At 47.9% G+C, this 5,809-nt stretch overlaps 1 protein-coding gene across 1 annotated transcript in view; it reads left to right on the top strand.

Moving 5' to 3' along the window:
• ARMC2 (armadillo repeat containing 2) overlaps nucleotides 1-5,809 on the top strand; it is a gene marked incomplete at its 5' end in the record, with an annotated part of 104,549 nt that overhangs the window by 56,853 nt on the left and 41,887 nt on the right. The window lies entirely within an intron of this gene.

Raw genomic sequence — 5,809 nt, 5'->3', positions numbered from 1 at the left:
TTTGAGAGATGGAGCCAAGAGGATTGCCTGAGCTCACAGGTTGGAGACCTGCCTGAGTAACATGGCAAGACCTCGTCTCTACAATAAATAAAAAAACTAGCTGGGCATGGTGGTGCCTGCCTGTAGTTCCAGCTACTTGGGAGGCTGAGAAGGAAGGATCACCTGAGCCCAGTAGGCCGAGGCTACAGTGGCTGTGAGCATGCCACTGCACTCCAGCCTGGGCAACAGAGTGAGACTCCTACTCAAAACAAAACAAAACAAAAAAACGTTTTTTCCAAGCATGAAGCTTGGACTCTGGTGAACTCCTGCCTTGGGGACAGGCCAGTGGGGGTTGTTCCTGAGGATGGGGAACAAAGGCTGTGCTCAGAGTGCAGGACTCATTCACAGTCTCCACAGATGAATCTCTGTTCCACTAAGAGTTCTTATTTGTTTTTTAATTTTCACTTACGTGCAGTGAATTCAAAAGTTGGAGCAAAGTTTAGAGTTAAGTGGGTGGCCTCGAAACTCGCCTTTGCTGTGACCACACCACTTAGCTAGATGGTCCTCTCGCCAATCTTTTTACATTTTTCCCAGGAAAGTACACTGGTCTGAGCATTCAGCACCCCGCCCCCACCCCACGGGAGCTTGGTGGCTCACGGAGATTGGTGGCAGTCTCTCAAGATGAGGGGCATTAGAGCTACATCTGTGTAGTGACCTCTTCCTGATCCTCCTCCCTCGGGGCTTCAAGCCCCAGCTCACCCAGGCCTCTTCTAAGCCCCTGTACTTTCTTGCCAGAAGCTTCTTAAAGGAAAAAATCCTCCCTTTCCAGTCCCCTGGTTCATTCTTCTTTTTCTTTCCCCTTCCTCCTTTCCCTTCTGTCCACCCAGCCAACCCGCCAGCAACTGAACCTTGAGCACATGTGTTGTCCTCTGAGTAGAAAGATGAATAAGAAGCAATTTGTAGCTGGGTGTGGTGTCTCATGCCCACAGTCCCAGCACTTTGGGAAGCAGAGGTGAGAGGATTGCCTGGGCTCACAGGTTCAAGACCAGCCTGAGACAGTTGGCGAGACCGTGTTTCTACAATAAATTGAAAATTAGCTGGGTGTGGTGGTGCAACCTGTAGTTCCAGCTACTTGGAAGGCTGAAGCAGAAGGACTGCCTGAGCCCAGCAGGTCAAGGTTGCGGTGGCCATGAGTGTTCCACTGTACTCCAGCCTGGGTGACAGAGTGAGATTCTGAGTCAAAAAACAAAAACGAAGCCTACCATGGGGTAATAGGGGCAGGAGTCAAGGGCCAGTGGTTCTGAGGTGGCTGTCATGGAGGCCTGGACAGGCTGGTCTGTCAACATGGAAGAGGACGCGTTTGTCGGTCCCTGAAAAGTCTTCATTGACTTTCCATAGCGAGCCTGAGCTGAGTCCTGAAAAATGAGTAGGAGGTTGCCAGCAGGAGAGAGGGTGGACAGAGATGGAGGAGGACTCTGGCGGAGAAAGTAGTCCGTTCAAAGACGTGAAGACTGAAGGACGAGGGTGTGCAGTGGTGTGAGATCTGTGAGATGGCGGGGTGGTGGGAAGGGAAGGAGGTGGCCTGGAGGGATGAGCCGTGCTTCGGAGAGGGGGAGCCTTTGGGCCAAGGATGCTGCTGCTAGGTCCTGGGAAGTCAGAGCAGGCCCTGGAGGGGGAAGGCTGGGTTTTGAGATGCCCTCTGGCAGCAGCCAGGGGCTGGGGGAGATGAACAGGGAGTGGCTGAGGCAGGAGCCTGTGCAGGGGCTGTAGTGTTGGGATAAGAGATGACATGGGCTTAAACGGAACCAGCGACTCGAGTGATGGAGACGAAAGGTGGGACAGGTACCCCTCAGGTGGGGCATTTAGGAGTCTGGAAAGGAGCTGCTGACATGAATGAGACATAACATAGGATAAATACACTGCAAGTCCGTCCCTCTCCAGAATGTCCATTTTTCTTTCATCCATTATTTCTTATTCCTCTGCTCCTGTAAAATCATGTGAAAATCTATCTTCCTCAGGAATATTGTGTAACTCGTGGTTTTCTGACATCCTAACCTTTCCGTTTACATCCATTCTTTTCTTTGTGGATATCCATCCATTCATTCCACCAACAAATTTGTATTAAGGGCCCACTGTGTGCCAGGCACTTGATTGGGGCCTGGGGGCACAGTGGTGAAAAGACAGACAAGTTTTATGCCCTCACTTGAGCTTCTAGCCTAGAGGAGTATCTACTCAGGCAGTAAAATGTAATATTAAATATCCTAACACTGAGTAGAGTTAGTGGGGAGTATTGGTATGAGATGCAGTTTTGGGGGGGTGGTAAGGACCAGATCTGTGGAGTCTTGTAGACGAAGGCCAGGGAACTGAATGCTGTCCTGGGAGGTACAGACAGAAAGCAAGTAGGGCTTAAGGTCACAGGAATCAGAAAGGCGGAATTCTGGGGTATCTCTGAGGTTTGGGGGCTTGAGCAACCAGGTTGAGGGTGGTGTCATCTATGAAGCATTGCTGTGTGTTTTTCAAGTGTGTAGGATGTATTTCTTTCTCTTTTTTTGAGTTGGAGTCTCATTCTCTTGCCCAGGCTGGAGCGCAGTGGCACATTCACGGCCACCACAGCCTCGACCTGCTGGGCTCAGATGATCCTTCCATCTCAGCCTTTCAAATAGTTGGAACCACAAATGTGTACCACCACTAATTTTTTTGTTTATTATAGCGACAAGGTCTCACCAAGTTGCCCAGGTTGGTCTCGAACCCCTGAGCTCAGGCAATCCTCTTGCCTCTACCTCCTAAAGTGCTGGGATTATGGCCATGAGCCACTGTGCCCAGCCTAGGATGTGTTTTATGTGCATTGTTTCTACCAAGACAAATTCAGAAATATTTGAGTTACTGTATCTTACTCGCTCAACTGTGTGCCCACCACATCACGTGATCTGTGCGGCAAATGAATAAGGATTTCCATCAGATGATCTGTCATATGTATTTACAAGCTCCCACTCCTGATATGGGTCATTTATGAAAGTCGTGTCTTTGGGGCAGAAGAGCCTTGAGCCCTAATGAGGTGACAAGAATGCTTGAGAGAGAGCAAAAACATGAGGCTGAAACAAGAAAATAAATGCTCCTGAGGAAACTGTTCCCTTCTACCGACATTGTCCTTTGCCAGAGGATAGATGTGGGGAACATGAAGATGACCATGGCTTGGGGTGTCCCATCTTTGAAGCTAGGAACCAGGAAAAAGGAACGGTCTGTGTGCACACTGATTGGAATGGATATTCTGTGGTTTCCCATGGTCTCCATCCACCCAGGGCATCTGTGCTCCTTGGTCTCCATGGAAGAAAACGTGTGGGTGACTCTTTGGGTTGACGTGAACAGTGGTGCTCCAGTGCCTGGGTTGTCTCAAGGACAGCAGGTGGAGCCAGGGTCAGCTGATGAGAATTTTCTGTCTTACAGCAGCAGTGGCCTGGAATTCTGAGAATAATTCCCAAGTCTTCACAAAATGCCCATTCCTTAGCTTAGAAGACCACAGTATAGATCGATGACCAAGTAGAACTCCCCAGTAGCTGTTTCTCTTCCAATGTTTGGGATACAGAAACTCTCAGGGTAGAATTTACAGAACTGTTATGTAATTGAATTGACTACAAAAGGTGTGGACATATTTATTTGAGGCATTTAAAAACATTCTTTTTTAGGCTGGGCGCAATGGCTCATGCCTGTAATCCCAGATGGAGGCTAGAGGACTGCCTGAGCCCAGGGATTCAAGAACAGCCTGGGTAACTTGGCGAGACCTTGTCTCTACAATAAATCAAAAAATTGGCCAGGCATGGTGGCGCATGCCTGTAGTTTCAGCTACTTGGAAGGCTGAGGTGAAAGGATCACCTGAGCCCAATAGGTCGATGCTGGGCTAACTGTGAGTGTGCCACTGCATTCCAGCCTGGGTGAGACTCTGCGTCAAAAAAAAAAAAAAGTTGTATTGTAAAAGTAGTCAGTTATAACTTATTTGAGTCCTGATAATTAAGTTCACGAATTTATCCTAGAAAAAGTGTTCCATACCTCATTGCTGAATATCACTGTGGTCACCTTCAAAGTACTCCCCTTGGAAAGCTATGCACCAATGCTAGCACCTAGTCCACTCATCAAAGCAAATTTGGAACTTCCTTCACCCCTTTTGGTTGTGGGTTGCAGGACATTAGTGTTGAAACATTTTATATCCCAGAACACATGGAAGCAACAGGAACTCTTTTTCTGGAATGGCCATCAGAGCCGTTGTTGTATTATCCTTGATGTCCTGAATGACATCAAATGTCTTCCTTTCACTATTTCCTTTATCTTTGGGTAAAGAAAAACGTTACTGGGGGCCAGATCGGGTGAGTAGGGAGGGTATTCCAATACAGGTATTTGTACAGTGCTGCCAACGTAAGCACACGGTGACAAGTACGCAAACTTAATGGTCAGGCCTCAGCAATAATGACGACATATATCTTAGATTAGTTTTCCCTGTAAAAACAGCAAAAAAGTTGTACAAGCTCCAACAGTTAGGTTTGTAAACCATTCTAGAAAAAGTGCTCCATCCCTCATTGCTGAATATCACTACAGTCACCTTCAAAGCACTCCCCTTGGGAAGCTATTGTTTTTCAAAGTTTATTAACTATGATTATAATGAGTCTTCATATTTATGATGCTTTACAGTGTACAAAAGCCATAGCTACATTTTTTTCATTTGATAACACACAACCACCATGAGAGGTAAGCAGTGATTGTATCCCTCTTTACACAGATGAGGAAATGGGGAAATTGAGGATGAGTAACTGCCCACAGACACATAACCAGGAAGTGATTTGGGACTGGAAGCCCACAATTTTTGAGCACTCTTAGTAAATAGGCACGAGCAGTGCCATTCACACATCTTTTCCTCAACTGAATCCTCACGACTATTGGGCAATTATCATCAGCTCTACTTTGCTGATGAGAATGTGCCTGGTAGGTTAAATCCCTAGCCCAGGCCAGTGAGCGGTAGGGCTAAGCCGACTCTTGCCGGAGACCAGCTCCAGCCGGGTTCAGGGTACCCCAAAGGTGGAGACGGCGTCGGCGATTGGGGGGAAGAAGAGAGAGAGAGAGAGAGAGAGAGAGAGAGAGAGAGAGAGAGAGAGAGAGAGAGAGAGAGAGAGACTGGATGCCTGTCTAGTGCGGAAGCCTGTGACTAATACTAAGGCTCTTAGATGTGACCCGAGTTTGAATTGTAAGTTGTGTGAAAGCCAAAACTGCAGTTTGTGGAAGAATGGGAGCAATGAGCTTCTAAAGTTAGCTTGTGTTCGTCCCGGTCTGAGAGTTTTTATGTTTTGAGCTCACAGGAGCTTAATCTGGTTAGTGCTGAGTAGAAAGGGAGAGGAAATGGGGTCAATACCTCCCGAACACATCCTAGTGGTCTCGGGGTCTCCCAACAGCTCTGACTAGTAGCCTGCCTGACTAGTAGCCTTAATGCTCAGTGGGCCTCCGTGGCCGGCTCCCAACAGCTCTGACTAGTAGCCTGCCTGTGCAAGGAACGATCACACTGCCTATTAAAGTTATTAGAGAATAAGCTGGGTGTGGTGGCTCATGCCTGTAATCCCAACACTTTGGGAGGCAAAGATGAGAGGATTGCCTGAGCCCAGGGATTCAAGACCAGCCTGGACAATTTGGCGAGACCTTGTCTCTATAAAAAAATCAAAAAATTACCAATGTGTGGTAGCACATACCTATAGTTCCAGCTACTCAGGAGGCTGAGGTGGAAGGATCACTGGGCCCAGCAGGCTGAGGCTGTGATTGCATTCCAGCCTGGGCAACAGTGTGAGACTCACAC

This window comes from Carlito syrichta, unplaced genomic scaffold, assembly GCF_000164805.1.
Source record: "Carlito syrichta isolate Samal-C Ts95f unplaced genomic scaffold, Tarsius_syrichta-2.0.1 Scaffold251499, whole genome shotgun sequence".
Classification (NCBI taxonomy): Eukaryota; Metazoa; Chordata; class Mammalia; order Primates; family Tarsiidae; genus Carlito; species Carlito syrichta.
This window is presented reverse-complemented; position numbering and strand designations above follow the sequence as displayed.